Here is a 20,224-nt window from a genome sequence, read left to right on the forward strand (position 1 = left end):
AAGCTTTACCCAGTGTTTGAGTCCATGACAAGCATGAGTTCTAACTGGCTATCTGGACCTATGGTTTCTAAACTTTTTGGATCAGTCATCACTGGTAGTAAAATATTTCTTGGTATACACCTGTAATGTATGTATACTAATTTATTTATAAATGATACACATGTAGGCTATAGTAATATATTATGTACATTACAAATACCATAGATAGGAAGTTTAGTGAGACAAAACCAAGTAGAGAGTTTTGAGTTTCTAATATTTTCTTCCCACACATTCCAGTGGATCATCTTGTTTGCTCATTTGGGATAGTGATGATCTGGCCTCCCCTCTCTTTCTTCAGAAGTAGGCAATTTATCACTTTTAGAGTCTGCCATTTCAGGTATGGTGGTAATTTGTATAGTACATTGGAGTGAATAGCTACAAGCATTTGACAGAGAAAACTCTTGTATCCTTGGAAAGTTTTTTAAAATTTCATTGCCTTCCAGAAGGAATATGAGTCAGTTGTAGTGAGGTGGATAAACCAAGAGCCCGTTATGCAGAGTGAAGTAAATCAGAAAGAGAAAAGCAAGTTTTATTGCATATATATAGAAATTAGAAAAATGGTACTAATGAACCTATTTGCAGGGAAGGAATGGAGACACAGATGTAGAGAATGGGTTTTTGGACACAGCAGGGGGAGGAGAGGGTGGAATGAATGCGAAAGTAGCATTATTATACACTATCATGTGTAAAATAGATAGCTAGTGGGAAGCTGCTCTGTAGCACAGGGAGCCCAGCCTGGCACTCTTGACTACCTAGAGGGGTGGATACGGGGAGGGGAGGGACACTCGAGGGAAGGGTTATCCATATAATTATGACTGATTCATGTTGTCATCAGGCAGAAACCCAACACAACATTGTAAAGCAGTTTTCCCGCAATTAAAAAGTAAATGAAAAAAATGCATAAAAAATTAAAAAATTTCATTTCCTGTCAAACAAATCCTCAGATTCTGGGTGCTTAAGATGTTTTGGCTCATGACTCAGCTGTCTCCTGCGTGGAGAGGAAGGGTAAGAGATAGTACAGTAAGTTTCCTAATCTCCTGGCACACTGGGGACCTATGAAATCCGTGGATTCAGCATCATGTTGTCTGGCCAGTTTCTGTCACTGCTTCTGCAGCTGTCATAAAAACTTCTTTCTGTCATTTTACCAGGTCTTACAGATATTATATGGAGAAAGAAATGGCAACCCACTCCAGTATTCTTGCCTGGAGAATCCCATGGACAGAGGAACCTTGCGGGCTGCAGTCCATGGGGTCACAAGAGTCGGACACGGCTGAGTGACTTTGACTTGACTACAGATATTAGAAAGCGAGAACTAACTTTGCTGGCAAGTTGTTTCCAACAGTGTAAATATGCCTCCACAGGGGTAAAGAAGGATGGAAATGGAGACTCTGTCCACCCTTTGAAAGGTTCTCTGCTTACCAGACATTTTTGTGATTGTTAGGCACGCTTCATATTAATGCTTTCAGCTCCCTTTCCTTGGCCTGTATCTCCGAGTAGGGAAGGACATTTTGTCTGAGCTTTCTCATTTTTATTTCTTAGCAGTAAGGACTGAAAGAATGCAGTCATGGGGTTCTTGATGTCAAATGAGAAACACTTCTGTAGTTACATTTTATTCTGTTAACATGTCCAGTGTTCACCAGCCTTTGTCTTCTTTGTCTAGCAGCCTGGGAACGTGATGGAACCAAACTGGTGGTTGGGTTGGTAAGACAGGAGGGGTTATTAACCTCTTTTCTCTCTTGGTTTGTTCTGCAGTGGCTGAGTACCAGCCTTCATGCATCAGCAGGTCTTAACTTCAGGACCATTGTAGAACTTTAGGATGAAGCAGTATCTGGACCATATTAATACTACATCTAATACTATATGAGAGAAAGTCTGCTGCACTTGTTTTCCGTGCTTTTCTGCATCGCAGTCATCAACTCACCCTGTGAATGGCCTCTTTAATATTAGAGGTTTGACCACTGGTTATTGAAGGCTGGATATGAATTTTGACAGAAATCACTTTCCATTCAAAGCTTTTGTGCACAAACAAAAACATCATTTTTCTCCAAGAGACTCCAGTTTGTCTCCCTTACCCCAGACTCCACCCACCATCTAATGCCTGTCATAAATATTTAAACACAAAAGTATTTTAACTTCATGCACAACTAGTTAGAGAAGGGCCTGTTGATTTTGTTACCTGGTGACTGACCTTTTCACTGCAGTTTCCTGAAGTTGCTTAAAAGACCAGGGTTGTGCTTCCTGAGTTCATTTTGATAGTTGGTGTAAATAAGAGGGTCTCTGGAGATCAGTTAGGGTTGCTTCTTTCTAATTTAGAGAGAGCAGAACAAAGGACCTAAAAAAGGCAACCAATCTCAAACCCAATTTGCCCCTCCATTTCTGCTTTTATTGGAAAGCAAGTGTACTTGCTGAAAGTTTGAGGGGAGTAGGGATTCCTGTGAAGTGCCTGTGATCCTGGAGATAATAGTGTTGAGTCTTTTTGAACAGGAGATACTCATGGTTGCGGACAGTGCTCATTATTTGCAAGAATTTCTTTTCCCTTCCCTTTTTCCTGTTCTATCAAGTCTTTTCTCAGTGCTGTTGTTTGTGCTGACTGGTTCTTACCAGCTTTCTCTCTCATCTCTTTGGAGTTTACTTGTTTGGGGTAATAAAGTTCTCTCTTAAAATTTATTCAACTCTGGTGTTATTTTTTTTCTTAACCTTTGAAAGTCGTGCTTTGCTTTTTGTGTGTGTGTTTTAGTGTACTTTTCCCCTTGATATTTTAGATACAGATAAAGTTATGAAAAATACTAGTTCAGCAAGATTATTCTTAACAGGACTTTATCATATTGGTTGTTTATTTTTGACTAGTTATGGATCCTATGAATTTCTGCATCTGCAGATAAGGTGTTAACTGGAAGGATAGGTATCACACTGGGATGTTAATTGCTTTTTAAAATGCACTTAAATCTAAAAGCTCAAGTAATGAGATAAGATCCTCAAATCCCCAAATCTGGAGTCCAGGTGAGAAAATGAATCCTAATAGATGGAGTAATTTTAACTAATTTTCATGTTGTGGTTAAAGGCAACATTGTGAGATTAAGGGGATCATGATATATAATTAATGCAAAAACTATAAGACAGAATCTTTACTGACCTATGAGGAATATTGAAATGAATAAAAATTTTAATCTGTGTCCCATTCTCTGGGGGAGAAAATACTCTAATATTAGACCATTGGTCTGATTATTTTTAGAGAGAAGGATCTCTAGAATACAGAAGGGCCGTTTGCCATAATTTGAGAGAACTCTTGCCTAAGAATGTTTAGCTCCCATTTGCTCCAGTTCTCTGCTTACCAAGCAATTCTACAATCTCTAATATGGTCTTCTGTGAGGACTTGCCCTGTGCAGCTATCTGTTCCTATTGTTTTGACAAAAACAGCTTTTATCAAAAATGAACATGTGGTTGTTTGTGAATACATCAGTTTGGTTGAGTTTGGTTGGCCCAAGTCAGTTCCCAAGAGCTTAATCAGCCTTTCATGCACTGATAAAAATTAAATTTCTGAGTTTGAAAAGCTGAAAATCAGATGATTGTGCATAAAATAACTAACCAATGTTACCAATTTTTATAATAGAGTCAGTACAGTTCTACTGAATGGACACATAAATGTATTTATTATTGTAGGCATAATGAAGGGATATCTTATTGCATAATGACAGTGCTATAAAAATGTAAAAAAAAAAAATATTATTGGCTGTTCCCCCCCACCCACAGATGATATTTAAGATACCAGGAGAGTTTCTACAATTTCTAGGCAATATCTTTTATCTTTGGTTATTTATTTCCAGAGAGCATTACACTGATCAGTGATGAAATATACATGGGCACAACTCATTTCAGCTTGTGGCTCATGAAAGGACCAGATTGGATGGGGCGTATCCCTGGAGTTCTCAAAGGCTCAGCTCCCCTTTCTCCATCCTCAGTGTTTTGTCCTGGCTCTCCTTATGGAAGTCAAGGCTTCCCTGTTCCCTCCCTTAACTTCTCAGACTTCAGCGTTGGGATTTAGAACCATTGAGAGAACACCCAGCTATACTAAGTGCTAGGTGAGTTGAGTCAGACCTTTAGAGGATCAGAGAGTTTATTGCTTCCAGTTTGTTCTTTCCAGACCCAGTAGCTGCTGTTAAGTCACTTCAGTCGTGTCCGACTCTGTGTGACCCCATAGACGGCAGCCCACCAGGCTCTCCTGTCCCTGGGATTCTCCAGGCAAGAACACTGGAGTGGGTTGCCATTTCCTTCTCCAATGCATGAAAGTGAAAAGTGAAAGTGAAGTAGCTCAGTTGTGTCCAACCCTCAGCAACCCCACGGACTGCAGCCTTCCAGGCTCCTCCACCCATGGAATTTTCCAGGCAAGAGTACTGGAGTGGGGTGCCATTGCCTTCTCTGATGTTAAATCTTAACTGTTATAGTTTGATGCTAGTTTTTTAAAAAATATTATGTTAAGTAGAAAAATGCATACTGCTAGACTGTGTTATTTTATATATGTTGTTAGATTGGTAAGATTTTATTTTTTAGTTTTTATTTTTCAACACAAACCACTTTGGGACTTAAAAAACCGGTCTTAAGACAACTTTTCGTAGTACTAATGTTTTAAGTTTTTAGTATTTTTGAATGAAAACTACCTTTGAAAAACTATGATAAAGTTCATTTGGCTTCTGAAATGAGCCCTTTAAATGAAATTTAGTAATGTTCTTTTTAATAGACTTTATTTTTCGAGTAGTTTTAATGGCAAAATTGAATATAGAGACTTCCCATGGAATTGCAGTCGGACACGACTGAGTGACCGAACTGAATTGAACTGAACTTCCTCCCTTCATTCATACACACAGCGTCTCCCGCTGTCAACATCCTAAACCAGAGTGGTGCATTTGTTACAGTCAGTGGGACAATAGTGACCCATAAGTATCCCCCCAAATCGATAGTTTATGCTAGATTCACTCTGGGTGGTGTACATTCTTTGGCTTTGGACAGTGTTAAATGACATGTGACCGCTATTGCAGCATCAAAGAGCCATGGTGTTGATGAGATTATAGCACGAATGCTTTTTGATTACACAGGCTTACCTTGGAGATATTGCCAGTTTGGTTTCAAACCATTACAGTAAAGTAAGTGTCACATTAAATGAGTCACACGCATGCTGTGTTTGCCCAGTGCATATAAAAGTTATGTTTACACTACACTGTAGCCTGTTAAGTATGCAACAGCATTGTGTTTAAAAGAATGTACATACTGGGGACTTCCCTGGCAGCCCAGTGGTTAAGAATCTGTGCTTCCACTGTAGAGAGCATGGTTTCAATCCCTCAGTTCAGTTCAGTTCAGTTACTCAGTTGTGTCCAACTCTTTGCGACCCTATAGACTGCAGCACGCCAGGCTTCCCTGTCCATCACCAACTTCCATAGCTTGCTCAAACTCATGTCCATTGAATTGGTGATGCCATCCAACCATCTCATCCCCTGTCATCCCCTTCTCCTCCTGCCTTCAGTCTTTCCCAGCATCAGGGTCTTTTCCAATGAATCAGTTCTTCCCATCAAGTGGCCAAAGTACTGGAGCTTCAGCTTCAGCATCAGTCCTTCCAGTGAATCATTTCTTCCCATCAGGTGGCCAGAGTACTGGAGCTTCAGCTTCAGCATCAGTCCTTCCAATGAATATTCAGGACTGATTTTCTTTAGGATTGACTGGCTTGATCTTGCAGTCCAAGGTATTCTTAAGTCTTCTCCAACACCACAGTTCAAAAGCATCAATTCTTCAGTGCCAGGTTTCTTATGGTCTAGCTCTCACATCCATACATGACTACTGGAAAAACCATAGCTTTGACTAGATGGACCTTTGTCGGAAAAGTAATGTCTCTGCTTTTTAATATGCTGTTCAGGTTTGTCATAGCTTTTCTTCCAAGGAGCAAGAGTCTTTTGGGGATTTAAGATACCACATGCTGTGTGGTTCAGCAAAAAAAAAAAAAGTGAAAATAAATACTTAAAATGTTTTTTTAATATACATGCCTTAATTTAAAAATCCTTTATTGCTAAAAATTGGTAATCATCATGCGAGCCTTCAGCAAGCAGTCACATCAAAGGTCTCAAATATAGTAACAAATACAGTAATAATGAAAAAATTTGACATCTTGCTGCTACTACTACTAAGTCGCTTCAGTCGTGTCCGACTCTGTGCGACCCCATGGACTGCAGCCCACCAGGCTTCTCCGTCCATGGGATTCTCCAGGCAAGAACACTGGAGTGGGTTGCCATTTCCTTCTTCAATGCATGAAAGTGGAAAGTGAAAGTGAAGTTGCTCAGTCGTGTCCGACTCTTAGCGACCCCATGGACTGCAGCCTACCAGGCTCCTCCATCCATGGGATTTTCTGGGCAACAGTACTGGAGTGGGGTGCCATTGACATCTTGCTAGAATTACCAAAATGTGACACAGAGACACAGAGTGAGCAAATGCTGTTGGAAAAATGCTGCCCACAGACTTGCTGGATGCAGGGTTGCCACAGACCTTCAACTGGCTTGGCAGTGTCTGCAAAGCATGATGAAGTGAACAACAATAAGACAAGATATGCCTTGTTATTAGTATTGATGATGAAAATGTTTGTGGCATTTTAGGCATGTGCCTGGATCTCTCAAGATGGTTTAAGTTGGGGGTTTATTAGGGTCAGTGCCAACCATGTCCTGGTGCCTGGAACTGAAGTGAGGGTTGTGACTTTGGACAGCATTCTTTGGCGTCAGGGTAGTTTCACAGTGAGGTTCCTCCAGCTCAAGCCTTGTGGACAGTGTCTCATATGGTCTGTTAGTGACACAGTGGAGCAAGGACTCTTGAGCCCTAGTATGGCTTAAGGCAAGTTGAGTGCCCATGTTCCTGCTGTCTGTGCTGCTAACTTCCAGCAGTTTTGGCCTTCAAGTGACTTGTGCAGGTGGGAGGACTTTGGAAGAAGCAAGGAAAGGTGATAATTTTTTGAAGTAGTGCAAGACAAATAAGAGAAAAACAGATTTTTTTCCTTATGGTAGTCTGTTGTCATCAAGGGTAGATCATACTAGTGTGCCTGTTCTGATGTTATTTCATGTATTAGTGCTGATGGTGATTGATCTGCCTGTAAAGTTGATTTTCTTTTTTTTAAAGAGGTATTTTTAAAATATGTATTTATTTATCTGACCGTGTCACGTCTTAACTTGTGGCATGTGGGCTCTTGGTTGTGGTACGCAGCCTCGCGAGTTGTGGCGTGCAGGCTGAGTTGCTCTGTGGCATGTGGGATCTTTAATTCTCTGACCAGGGGTCGAACCCACGTCCCCTACATTGGAAGGCGATTCTTAACCACTGGGCCACCAGGGAAGTCCTCAAGCTGTTTTTCCTTTTTAAAATAAGGATAAAATGGGGAAGGGATGGAAGAGTTTCAAGCAGGGCATCCTTCCACCTGGGTAACTTTTATCTGTGATATGGAAACAGAATAAGACCAGGGTGAGTGGCCAGCCCGCCAGCCCACACGCTGCCTGGCTTGTGCTGCTATCTTCTAGGACTGGCACTCTTGTATGGGTACTGCTCTGTTACATTTATACAGAATCCCCTTTGAGTTACTGTCTAGTTTCTTTTGAGTCACAGCATGCAATCTACCATATGAATATGTGTGAAAGGCAGCCCAAATAGTAAGCTATTTCTCCTTTTCCCTTTTAGAAGATTTTAAAAACAAAGTTTTTGCCAATTTGACTATATAAAAATTTTTAAAGGATTAGAGGTGAAATAATCAGCTATCTATTTAAAATATTTAATTTATTAACTTACACATTTTAAATATATTTATAAATTAATATCTTTTCCACAATTTCACATCTATGGAATGATTTTATTCCAGTTCTTTGCATACATCTCTGACATCAGTGACTGTTAAAGTCCCTTTTTAGCCATCAGCACAGTTTTACAGATGTATTCATTTTCATGAATAAATTATTTATGATACAGTACTTTTACATTTGTATAAGATTGTTAACATTGGAAATTTTTTCTGAAGCCATATGTACTGATTGATATAATATTAGTATATGTATTTTTCCGCTTCTCTTTTTGGTTTGTATTTGTGTTCTTCATAGTATAACCATTTGCTCTCCTTCCTAATAAAGTATTCTTTAAAAGGTTTATTATTTATAGTATTCAACACTTTTAATGTTAAAGCCATACTTCTCAGGGAAAATGACATAAATCTGAGTTAATTTCTTGCCTCTTATAAAACAAAACAACAAAAACCTTCTATTATGTGTCCTATGTAAGCATCCAGAACTTGTGTTATTTGAGGTCATTTCAGACTAATTTGATTTCCTCACAGTAATTTGTGGTCTAAAATGAAATAATTGGGAAGGTTTGTAAGAACTGAAATACAAAGCAGTTCTCCCTTTTCTGAAAGGGTAATTTAGGGGGAAATTCCTTTATTATACTCAGGCATATATGGTATTTAAAATCAGTCTGTGTCCCTATCTGTGCCTGTATTCATATAAATTCTCTGTAGGTTTCTTACAATGCTCTCTTTTTTATTCTGGCATTAAGAGTGACAATGCCAGGCATTCTACTCAAGTGAGTGTTCTTAAAGCTCCTGTACTAAAACATCAGGAGAAGAACCGAAAGAAAATGCTTTTCAGAGTATAGATTATGTTGGTCTATTGTGTCAAAGCCTCCCACTTGTATTTTATCAAGTTATTCAGAAGAAGAAACCTAAATTTGTCCATAACTGCTTTATATAAGTTTGTGAAGTCGTCCATTTGAAGTCAGTTTGCCCTGCATACACTTTTGCTAAAACTTAGCACATCCTTCTCTAGGTTGCACTTGGATTTGTGGTTCCACTAGACTGTAAACTTTTTGAGGGCAGAGAGCATATCCATCCTTACATTCTGTTACTTTAGGCAGCTAGTATGTGCTTAGAAGTTAGAAAGTGGGGGCCACTGAAAGAAGTTTGTAAACGTGCTTTATCAATTCTAAAGACAACAAAACTGGTTAAAAACTGCTTTATGCTCATGCTCTCCTTTTTCTCTTGTTTTCTACCACGTGACCCGTTTCCCATTCTGATATTCCTTCTATTAATAGTTTTCATAATAATGTTTTTCTCTTTGGACTTTTAAGAACTTGGAGTGTTTGACCCTTAGCATGTTTCCACTTATCTGGTGTTTTAGAAAAGCTCTAAAAAGGATTAGAAACAGCACTAAATAGAAGCAGGCAAATTTAAAAATGTAATGCCTGTTATTTGTTTAAAAATGTGTAGACAGGCCTGTTTTATGCTAGATCCCACATCTGTATTATAGGGTGAACTTGAAATTACTTTGCTGTGGAAAGAAGGAAAACAGGGAGATACATCTGGAGAAGTCTCCCTTGACTTGTCAGGGTGGAATCACTAAGCAGTAATGTGCTCTGGAAAGAAGGAATACAGGGAGATCTATCTGGAGAAGGCTCCCTTGACTTATCCGGGTAGAATCACTGAGCAGTAATGTGCTACATGGCTGCATTGCAATTCTAATCCGCCTACATGCGTAAGTCAATGGGGTCTTTGTTCCACATTTGTGGAAGAATGCATGAGCCAAGTCTTGGTGGGAGTTCAGTTTAGTTCCACTGTTTTGTAGATTGGGCTAATTTTCAAAGGGATCCAGGCATTTACTTTTTCAAGCGAGAGAAACAAGGGCAGAAAATCCATTCTTTCTTGGTACTGAAGAAATTATTCTAAAACATTGTGTCATTTGTCCCTTGTGGACAGAGGTGTTTGATTATTTGTTTACAGCCTGGAGATTGAACCTCTTCATCTTTTGTGGACCTAGAAATGGAGAGTTATTTTTTCCTCATTCAAGGATGGAAGCAACTATTTGAGAGCCCTTTGTTAAGTCATTAGAAAAGTTTTAACCTTAAAAATGGAACCTTAATTTGTTATCCTTTGCAGATTATTCAGTATAAACTCACCTGGGACTATAGGATTAAACAGAGCACAGAATATTGGCAAAAGTATGATACAGGTTCAGAGAATTACTTAATGTCTTTAAAGAACTGAGGTGAATTGGAAACCAGCTGCTATTCATGTTTCTGACGTCATTTGTCCTTGTGAAATCAGTTCCTATGGTATTTTAACATTCTCTAGAATGTTGCTATAAGCAAAGGAAGTATTCAAAAGATCTGTGAGGCAGGCATCTTTAGAAATGTGGATTTCTAAGCACATGGACTGTAGAATCAAGCTTTTTGAATCTGAATGTTAAATTCATCTTGTTGAACCCTTATTTTATGGATGAGCAAATAGATGTGTGATTGCTCCTTACTCCCCAGTATAGTACTTCTCTAATGTTACATTTTAATTATTTGTGTCTTCCGTTATTTATCATACAGAATTCCTTTAGGGGAAGGACTGAGTCTTATTCCATCCTTGCCTAACCGACTGCCTAGCAGAAAGTTTTAGCATATCTTTGCAAAATGAATGAATCTGTGAATGAATGAACCAAACAACAAGCCAGGCTTACCTGGGTCACTGATTTCTCCTGTTGGCTTGCTGCTTATTTCATAAGTCAAACATTTCTCTCCCTTTAAAAGGCAATGACAAAAACATCCCTCAAAGTAAAGGGATAGCAGGGGACAAGACAAGAGTCCTGTCCTCAAAAAGCTTACTCTCGTGTGTGTGTGTGTGTGTGTGTGTGTGTCTATTGGGGGGCATATAAAGAAGATGTGCAAAAAATAAATGAGACAATTCCAGGTACTGATAACCCAATGAGAAAAGTGCCTTGAACATGAGACAAGGAGAATTGAGTTTCCCAATAAATATCCAGATGTCTTCTCTTTAGTATAGTCTAACCCCCAGCACTGGGCATGAGTCCATCTCCCCCACAGAGAGGAAATCCTTGCTGCTACCCTGAAGGCTTGTCACAGACTTGTGGCTAAAGGAGTTCTTCTGGAACCAGAGCTGCTAAAAAGAACCACTTTGGAGGGATCAGTTCAAGAAGGGTTGGTGGCTTCTGGTCTTCTTAGGGATGCCATGTTGATGAATGGAATTTTGCCCTTTAGCTTTAGGAAAAGGTTTTTTTTTTTTTTTTTAAATCAAGTTAAAAGCTGCCATATACAAAAGCTTTAAAAATATTGTTCAGTTTTTTAAGTAATTGGAAGGTCTTGAAAGTTTATCATCTTAAACTTTACAGTCAGTATCTAGAAAACATTCATTGTGGAATTCTGACCTGTTATGTACAGGAAATGAGTCAGCCTATAGTAGACAAATACTTAACTGAGCAATTGTTTTGTGCCAAGGACAGTGACCAAGAGATTATAGAATAGTGTTTTCCAAGTAGGTTACAACTTCCTAATGTTATAAAATGAATTTTATGAGCTGTGACTAGCATTTTTTTTAATAAACAAATGAAATAGGGGATGGAAGAGAATATCAGATTGCATCATAGGTAGTATTTCATTTTTTTAAAATCAGACTTGAGTTTCAGTGTCTGTCTGTGTGTGTATGTTGAGAGTTGCAGTATAAAATGCTTTTATTCTTACTATGTGTCCTGGTCAGAAAAATTTGAAAAGTACTATTGTAGAGGATATCCAAAAAGTATAGGTAGATTACTTGCTTTTGAATAAGTTATACTCTGAAACTAATATCTTTTGGAAATCAACTATACTTTAATTTAAAAAAGGAGTTAAACTTCTTGTAGGGGGAAAGAAACTTATGTGAAGGGGTGAAAACCCAAGTTCTGAATTACGTGATTTGGAGTAAGAACTGTGTGTTCCCATAAGTAAGATAACACACATTGGAGACAGTGCCACTTGAACTAAACCTAGGAAGAAAGGTAGGATTTGGTAGGAGTGAAGGCTTTGAATGGCTTTGAAGTGAGCATTGGTATGAATATAAAAGAGATGGCAAGACTGAAGTCTTACATTAGAGAGTTTTAGGATATAGTTTGAAGGTGTAAAATGAAGCCCAAGTCTTCAGGCTTATGGGTGCCTTGCAATAACACGCCTAAGGAGTTTGCACTGGATTAGGTACCTTGCACAGATTCATAAATTGGGTAGCAATATAATGTAGGGTGGATTTGTAGAATATTTTCCAGCTCCTTCTGGACTCCTCTTCTTTAGTTGTGGATCTCCTGAGGGAATTTTCTTCTAGGTGGGTGTTGGGTACCAAGTTTCTGGCAGCAGATCAAAGAGAGCTGGGAAGGACTTTGGCAGTTCTCCAGAATGTAAATAGAAGGTAGAACAGGTCCCATTGTGATGCATGGGGAATCCTCCCATGGATGAGAACTCAGCACTGTCTGTTTGAAATATGGTGAAGGATGGGTTAGAAGAACGTTTCTTCTGATATCACTGCTAAATATTTGCTCTTAATATAGAAGGAAAAGCAGATAAAGAAGGCTCATGTTTTTGAAGTACAGGGAATCTGACTGACCTACCTGAAGCATTCTGTGTAAATAATTTGTCACATGATCTTGTCTTCCCCTCACTGAATGTGGTGTATACATAATGTATAAAACAATTTCAGGAGTGATCACGAAGTTTCTCCTCCCTGAAAAGGGATATTGCAAATCTCACTACTTTCCTATTGAAGAGAAATGTAAAATGAAGCTTCTGAAAGTATAATGTATGTTAAAAGGAAGGTGATTTAACTAGAAAAAAGAATATTTAAATGTGACTTTTATCTGTAACAGTAACTACACCAATAGTTTTGATTGATTTCTGGCTGGAAGTTTGATCTTTGTTGTGGTAGATTATCAAATGTTGTAAATTGAGGCTATGTTTGAGAGTAGTCAGTGTTTAAATCATTAGAGAAAATAAGCAGGCACTTGTATCTGGGAGCTTATGGTTGTTCACAGATAATCGAGGGAGATTGCGAGATTGCATACATCTTAGGTATGTGGTGGGGGGCACAGGGTAATCAGAAACGCAATAGCAAGTCCAAGCACCACCCATGAGAGATGAAGGGATGTGAAGAACACAGACTTTGGTCTCTAAAAGACAGTGTGTAGAGCATGCATTTCCATTCCTCTGCACAGAGTGGGGGGATGAATGAAAAATGAAGAAGGGGCGCATTCGTTTACCCTTATCTTATGAAGGCATCTGCTCACAATCAGTCGCTTGTGGAGAGAGTGCCAGCTGGCAGAGCATTCTCATGATGTAAATTGTCCATCCGCTCAGAAGAGCAGAAGTACAAGGAGGCCTGTGTGAAGGACTGAATTCCTACCCGGAGGACAAGGGAGGGAGGAGCTCACAGAGATCTACGTGGGATTGACTTGCCTTTTCCACTTTATTTGCCGTTTTCAGCATCATTTTTTCCTGCCATCCCAGCGGTTGCTGTGGAATTTGCTCATCAGTTTTCCTCCTTTCACTGCTTTTGCTTATTAAGTCTCCACGTGGGGTGGATCTGAGAGGGGGCATCACTAGAAACACGGTGCTCCTTTTCCCAGCGGTGCTGTTTTTCTTGTCTTTCTGCTTGACTGGTTCGTTTTTGTGGGCTAACATTATTATAGATTTGATTTTTGAAATGCATTAGCTGTTCATCTCTTCTTCTTTTAATTGCTGATCTTTTTTGCCTATTCATTTGAAATAATAATTTTCCTATGAAATAATAAATATAGGTTTCAAACGGATTTGAATTGTTATTAATCTTAAAAAATGCCTGAATAGACTTCCTCTTTCCATATTTTACGGGACCATAGAGAAAAAAATTCGGACATCCTTGGGCCAGTTATTTTTTAAAAATACTCTGCCTTGCAGAAAAGAGGTAGACAATATTTTAGTAGAATTTTCTGTTTTTGTATTCTTTGATTTCTTAGAGCAGGATTGGCAGATGTTTTCCGTAAAGGCCACAGTAAATATTTCAGGCCTGCAGCATCTGTCACAGTTGCTCAGCTCTGCCCTTATAGCCAGAAAGTAGCCATTGACAAAGTGCAGTGAGTGGGCATTTGTTGACAAAAATAGGTGATAGGCTAGAGTTGGTCTGTGGACTACAGTGTAATCAACCTTAGATTCACAACTACTGAAGGTGTGTCCTGAGGCTTGATTCTGGAGGGAGATGAGATCAGTCACCTCCAAGAATTTCCAAAATAGCAAACACACCCTATAGATCAGGTGTGAATGATAGGGGAGAATTTAAAATCCAGAGTATTAAGTCTGGATTTTTAAAGTGTTATAATTCTTCAGTCAATCTCACCCCCCGTCCCCCGCCCCGTTCTCTCTAATAACAATGTGAATGTCTGGCACTTAACTCTTAAGCATATATATATTTTTTAAAAAATAAATACCTGAAATTTCTTCTCTGAAAAGTAAATATTTCTACATTGGTCTTTACCCAACAGAATGTAACACTCTCCCTGAAAATGCCAACACTACCCGACACAGACTGGGATTAAACAAGTCTAGGCTTCTAGACAAAGAAGAAAAAGTGTTTTCTTATCTTTTTGAGTGTACTGAAGCAGAAGTTAACTCTTTGCTTCCAGATTTGTTCTTGCCATTGAGAACTGTTGGTGGTCTGTCCTTTTATAAACTGTTAAGTAATTGTCTGGAGGAGGAAGAAGGGACAGAAACTAGAGGAGTTGGAGAATTTGGATTACAGAGAATCTTGACCTGATTACAGAGAATCAGGTCCCTGGTGGCTCAGACGGTAAAGAGTCTGCCTGCTATGCAGGAGACCTGGGTTCAATCCCTGGGTCAGAAAGATCCCCTGGAGAAGGGATGGCAACCCAACTTCAGTATTCTTGCCTGGAGCCTGGTGGGCCAAACCCCATGGGGTCGCAAAGAGTCAGACAGGACTGAGCGACTCACACACAAACCCATCTCCATGAGAAGAATAGCGCTGTGAAACCTCCAGCAGAAGGTGGGTTTTCTTAAAATCAAATGTTTCTTTCTACTTGCCTGGGAAATAGAGCCTTGAGGATACAAGTTGAATGAAAAGGACATTGGCATGGAGAAGAATGTTGTGGAGCTTAGGTTCACCTGGTCCAGTCACCCCAAGCCTTCTTGGCTGTGGAGTGAGCGGCCCCTGTGTAGTTTAACATCTGTCTGTATCTGCAAGAAGATAGACCGCTATTACTCTGGTTCACTGCTCCTGCCTGTACAGTTAACACTTGCAGTGAATTTCACCTTAAAATACATGATGTGAAAGTGGAAGTCTCCACTCCTGAGTGCCAGAGTTCATTCTACAGTGTAGCACAGTGGGCAGAGCCTTTCCTTCCTAAAGCTTTAAAGGGTGAGAACCAGGATGAGGTGAGTTTCTAGTAAGTATTTTTTCAAATGTACATAAAAATCACCTAGGGTATTTTTTGAAAATGCATATTTGGGGAATTCACCCTGAACCTACCAAAATGGAACTTCTGGGGATGAAGCTTAACAGTTTTCATTTTCTCAGAAATTTTCTGATTGATTCTAACAGCTAGTCTGGTACCTTACTGTGGGCTAGGTTATGAGACTGCTGTAGCAAGAAAGTCTCCATCTGGGCTGGCTCTACTAGGGAAGGCCTTCCAGAGCTCCTGTGGTCTTTGAACTGTTTGGGTACCAGATTAAGTTTCTAAAAAAGTTTTTCCGGTAGAGTTGATTCATAATGTTGTATTAATTTCTGCTATACATCATAGTGATTCAGTTATACGTGTATATACTTTCTTTTTTATATTCTTTTCCATTGTGGTTTATCACAGGAGATTGGATATAGTTCCCTGTGCTATCCAGTAGGTCCTTGTTGTTTATCCATCCTATATATAGTAGTTTGTACCAGATAACTCTTTTTTAATCTAGGTACTTAGTGATCCTGTTAATTCTGTTATTTCTTCTTTCTTGAGAGAAACTTTTGGAAAGGCTCAAAGAACTTCACTGTGCACCAAAGTAGGTCTCTTTTCCCAATCTAATCCATCTACATGATAACTAGAGATGGTCCTCACTGTTCTGTGTAAATTCAGCTGCTGCACTGGATCAATCCCATCACCATAACATGTACTGTCTTCCTGGACAAGAAAGTGATTTCTCCCTGAACCCTGTCTTCTCCCCTCTGTTTACCACCCCATTTCTTCATAGCAGAATTATTTGGAAAAATGTCTTTATTAGGTGTCTCCAGTCTCTGTCCTCCCCACCGCCTCAACATTCTCTGGCTTTCATCCCTGTCGTTCTGCCAGTCCATCTGCTGTCAAGGTCAGCAGTAATAAGTGAAATCCAGTGGCCAGCACTCCGTTTTCATCTTTCTCACCTTTTCAGAAGCGTTTGACTCAGTCAATCGTTCTTTTATTCTTGAAAAGTTTTTTTTTTTTTTTAACTTGGCTTCTGGAATTCTGCTCTGTTGATTTTCTTTCTGCTTCAGTGACTGTCCCTCTTGAGTCTCCTGTGTTGAATCCTCCCTACTTCCCCCATCTCTGAAAGTTGGTATGTCCCAAGACCCAGTTCTGTACCTCGCAAGTCATTCTGCAGGTGTTTCCATCTAATGCCGTCACTCTCAGCACTGTCTGTCTGGCTCATGACTTTCAGATTTCTCTCTCTAGCTTGCACCTCTCCGTGAAGTCCAGACTTGTATATCCTAGTGGCTGACTTGAAATCTTTACTCAGATGTTTCATTAGCATTTCAAACTTAAAATATCCAGAACTGAACTCCCAGTTTCTTTACTCTCCATCCCTACACTTGTTCTTACCCTGTTCTTTGCTGTCTCAGTAAATGACAGCTTGATCTTCATAGCTGCCACAGCTTACACCCCGTGTCCAGCCCATCAGTAACTGATCTGGTCTACCCTCAGAATGCAGTCAGAATCTGATCACTGCTTGCTGCCACCACCCTGGACTACGCTGCTGTTATCTCCAACCTGGGAGATTGCAAACCGCCCCCAACTTTTTGTCTGTCTGTACTTCCCTTCATAGTCCTGTCAATATAGGAGCCAGAGTGATCCTTTTAAACAAGTAGTGAGATCATATTACTCCCTTGTGCAGAATCCTGCAGTGGGTTTTCATCTCATTCAGAGGAGAAGCCAGTGTCTTGCAATGGCCTAAAGGCTGGCATGCTTGGCAGTCTCTCCCTCCCCTTAGCTTCTCTGACCTCATCCCCTGTCCTTTCCTTCTAGTTCACTCTTACTTCAGCTGCACTGGCCTCTTCATCCTTCCCTGGAACTGGCCAGCACACCTGCCTCGGGTGTGTCCTTCCTGGCATGTTCTCCCCCATGTCTCCTCACTTCTTTATGCTTTCCCAGAATGTCACCTTATCTACATCGGTGAGGCCATCTCTGACACTGCATTAAATACCGCTCCATTCCCGTGCTTTCTGTCCCTTGTTTGTTCTTTATCATGTCATTTACCATCTGACACACAAGACTTTTGTTTTTATTTTTGCTTTTTACCTCTCCCTTACTCACTTCCACTCCCTACCGCATTGTAAGCCCCACTAAGTCGGGACCTTAGCTGTCTGCTTTTCTGCTGTAGCCCCAGTGCCTGGAATAGGGCCCAGGACAGTGGCATAATAGGTCCTCAGCAAATATCTGAGGAAGGAATGGGAGAATTTGGACTTGCAGTTATTAGCACCAGTTATGGCTATTAACTGATCTAATAGGTGACTGTGGTAAGAAGTTACACTATTGTGAAAACCGAGAAAAACATTTTAGTACTTAAGATATTTTATAGTGTTTGTAATTGTTTCTTCCATTTAGAACAGATACAAATAGTTTATGATCTGGAGGCATAGAGAGCTGAGTTTAAGACTTAAACTGGAGGGTAAGAGGCATTCTAGCAAAATGAAGGACTGGGTTTCTAAATAGCTTGTCATGATGGACTGTCACTTAAATTTACTTAGCAAATAGTTATTGAATGAATAAAAGTACACTATGGGTTAACTTTTTGTGATTTTTTTGTATGTAGGGAGGATTTATTAGAAATCATCTTAGTCTATGACTTTACCATTATGACTATATTAGAATCTCTTATTTTTGCCAGTCAGATTTTCTCTCTACTGTTTTAAAGTTCTTCAGTCTTCTGCTAGGGATGGTAGTTAAAAATAGTCAGATCTCAGTAGTGTACAGATGTCACAGAACAACAGATAGCTACCCATAAAACTGGTGTCTTTTTTCCTTATCATGTCTTGAACAATGAGACATCTTTTTCATGTCTTAAAAAATATTGGTTTTAAAGTTTGGGTTTTATTTATGGAACTTACATTTCATTGCCTGTTTATTTCCTTATTTCTTTGGTATTATAATTAACCACTTTCTTTGTGTGATTCCATTAAATCTTACACATCACTCAGTTCCTTGCAGTTTAGAACTCTGATGTTCGGCAGAGTGGATTTTTTTGCCTCAGCTTGGACGAGTGGGAGTAAATGCTGGCTTCATTCCTTTCTCTTGGCTCAAGGATTTCAGGCATGCTTGTGACCTACTAGCCTGAATTAGGGTTGGTATTGAGTCTGTGAGCATGTGGTTTGGGTTAATAAGTCATATGCCCAGTTCTTGGCTTGAAATTTCACTTGCAAATCTTGTCTCTTCTGGTAACAAATTCAAATAAAATGGTAGGATATACAAATTGAGATACATTTATCTGATGTTTTAATAAAGGAAAATATCTGTAACCTCTAACAGTAATTTGCACCTATTTTGAAATTACCTTCCAAAAGTGTTTGATGTTCTAGTGTTCAGATAAGAATTCTCTCTGTTCATGTAACAATTGTATGATGATTTCTTATTGATTTAGTGTGTAAAGCAAATCAATTTTGACCCTTCAATTTGCTGAAAACTATGTAGCATTTTTGGATATTACCGTTGGGGAACACAAGCAGGATTTTAGTTTTTGAGGATTGCTATACTAAGTTAGTGCCCATGGTCTTATTCAGCAGTCATGCTAAGTAGAAGTTTAGCAGGTGATAGGAAGAGAGTAAAACTGTCTTGTTTGCCTTGAACTTTAAATTTGGTCCTTTAGGGACAAATCTTGTTTCCCCAAGAGATTATGGGTTTATTTTGTCCCAAATCATACCAATCCATTTTAAAACTCGAGTTTTCTCCTTAGCTTTATTGTTCTGCTGCTGCTGCTAAGTTGCTTCAGTCATGTCTGACTCTATGCGACCCTATAGACGGCAGCCCACCAGGCTCCCCCGTCCCTGGGATTCTCCAGGCAGGAACACTGGAGTGGGTTGCCACTTCCTTCTCCAGTGCGTGAAAGTGAAAAGTGAAAATGAAGTCGCTCAGTCGTGTCCAACTCTCAGCCATACCATTATTTTTAATACATAGCCTGTGGTAGAGAATTTTATTAGCTTTTTAAAAAATTCTAAAGTGGTTATCTTCACTTGTCTGTTTTACCCGCCTGCTTTGTGACGTTTCCCCGTGGCAGCTTGGAATGGAAACTGTCTGCCTTCCAGCACCGCTCATCTCAGCATGTCTTTCTGTCATGACAGGGGCTCATATGAGATGGAATGTGCCTTCTGCGTGTACCTGGAAATTTGAACACTTTGTTTATTCGTTTGAAAGGGATGCTTTCTCCAGTTGTGGATGCTATTGCATTTATTTTAATAAATTCAGTGAAGAACGACTATTTCATAGAGAACTGTAAAGGTTAATTGTCCTCCTTCGTCAGTTGTGCTGATTCAGATGCAGTTCCTGTGGGATTGTCCCCTTATCCTGTTGGCATTTAGCTGATTGACAAGAGAGAGGGCATACAAAAAGAGCACTAAAATTTAAGGGACAGGAGTGGGATAATAAGTTTTTAAAGACAATCTATTTTGAAGAATTGAGCCACAGAAACTAGCCTCAGCAGGCAATTAGGGCTGAGTCTCCTAACAGTTAGATTGACTCCATGTACCCAGATCACCCCCCAACACATTCTGCCTATGCTTGATGGTTCCTCTCCATGCTTTCTGATCACCCATCTGTGTCCACTTGAGGATCCCACATTGAGCATTAACTTGGCCCTGGGTCATCTTGATTGGCGAGGCCGTATTTGTACAATCTGTCTGCTGAGGTGGAACAATAACAGCTGGTATGCAGCTGTACACGTTGTCCTGGGAACTCCTATTTCAGCCAGCAGTTATCCTAACAACATTGGAAACGTTTTCAAGTAGTTGTTTTCTGCGACTACTGTTTGTGTTAACTGTTTGGAGACTCCCGTCTAGTAGCTTAAACATCTCCCATCTCTAATCGACTTTCTGTGCTACAACCTCATTAAAGTTTCATGTTCCCAGGTGGCCCTAGTGGTAAAGAATCTGCCTGCCAATGCAGGAGAT

At 39.7% G+C, this 20,224-nt stretch overlaps 1 protein-coding gene and 1 long non-coding RNA gene across 2 annotated transcripts in view; both read left to right on the forward strand.

The window, feature by feature from the left end:
- The window catches only part of LOC129653333 (uncharacterized), a 65,540-nt gene extending 45,445 nt beyond the window's left edge, over nt 1-20,095 (forward strand). The window contains exon 3 of the long non-coding RNA XR_008715067.1: nt 1,188-20,095. This is a non-coding gene — a long non-coding RNA (uncharacterized LOC129653333). The remainder of the gene's footprint in view (nt 1-1,187) is intronic.
- The window catches only part of LAMC1 (laminin subunit gamma 1), a 119,228-nt gene that overhangs the window by 46,284 nt on the left and 52,720 nt on the right, over nt 1-20,224 (forward strand). The window lies entirely within an intron of this gene.

This window comes from Bubalus kerabau, chromosome 5 (assembly GCF_029407905.1).
Source record: "Bubalus kerabau isolate K-KA32 ecotype Philippines breed swamp buffalo chromosome 5, PCC_UOA_SB_1v2, whole genome shotgun sequence".
Classification (NCBI taxonomy): Eukaryota; Metazoa; Chordata; class Mammalia; order Artiodactyla; family Bovidae; genus Bubalus; species Bubalus kerabau.